The sequence below is a fragment of the Penaeus monodon genome, chromosome 23, assembly GCF_015228065.2.
Source record: "Penaeus monodon isolate SGIC_2016 chromosome 23, NSTDA_Pmon_1, whole genome shotgun sequence".
In the NCBI taxonomy this organism is placed as follows: Eukaryota; Metazoa; Arthropoda; class Malacostraca; order Decapoda; family Penaeidae; genus Penaeus; species Penaeus monodon.
Window position 1 is genome coordinate 19,333,379 of NC_051408.1, and position 742 is coordinate 19,334,120.

Sequence of the window (742 nt, forward strand, 5' to 3'; positions counted from 1 at the left end):
ATGTTATACATTTTTGTTCTCAGGGTACTTCACATATAGATAATAAGGTAATTTTCAGGTTATGGTAAAGTTCTTTTCTTGAATCTGTTTTGTAGAATGAAATGCTGTAAAACAAGAATTATTCCCATAAGGAAAGGGGGTGAGGGGGGGGTGCATTCCTCAATGCAATTATTTTTATATATTTGGCTCTCAAATATATGAAAATAACTGAATTTTGTACAACAAACCCCTTTTAGTAAATGACAAACTATGTAGATTACATACAGTAATGCATGATACATATAATAAGCTCACTTAAAAGTTTAGGGTAACATTGGTGGCTGTCTTTCCTTTTCTGGTACCTCTAAGCAAAAAGAGCTATCCAGTGTGGCTACTACTATTCTCCCTGTTTAGTTCTTCTTTATGCATACTTGTCGGGGAACCCAAGCTAATTGTCTACTTTATCCTCTTGTCCATATGGTCAACTGCTTGTGCATCATCATATTCAGAGAGCCATATAACTTTGTTTTGTAGTGAGCAAGATACTCCTGTACTTTCTTCTTCCTGTTTTCTACATTACTTGATATACTTTTGAAGCTAATTTTGAGTTTGATATCTCATAAGAGGAACAAATATGTCAAGCTGTGGATAGGCAAACATAGCAGAAGAGGAAGTAGGGGGTTGGGAAGGTGCCAGATGTGTTCAAAGTCCTGAGAACCACTCACCACAGTTCCAGATATCAGTTACTTTGAAACACTTTTAT

The 742-nt window shown here is 35.7% G+C and overlaps 1 protein-coding gene across 1 annotated transcript in view; it reads left to right on the forward strand.

Moving 5' to 3' along the window:
• The window catches only part of LOC119587868 (protein DEK-like), a gene marked incomplete in the record, with an annotated part of 22,817 nt that overhangs the window by 6,719 nt on the left and 15,356 nt on the right, over positions 1-742 (forward strand).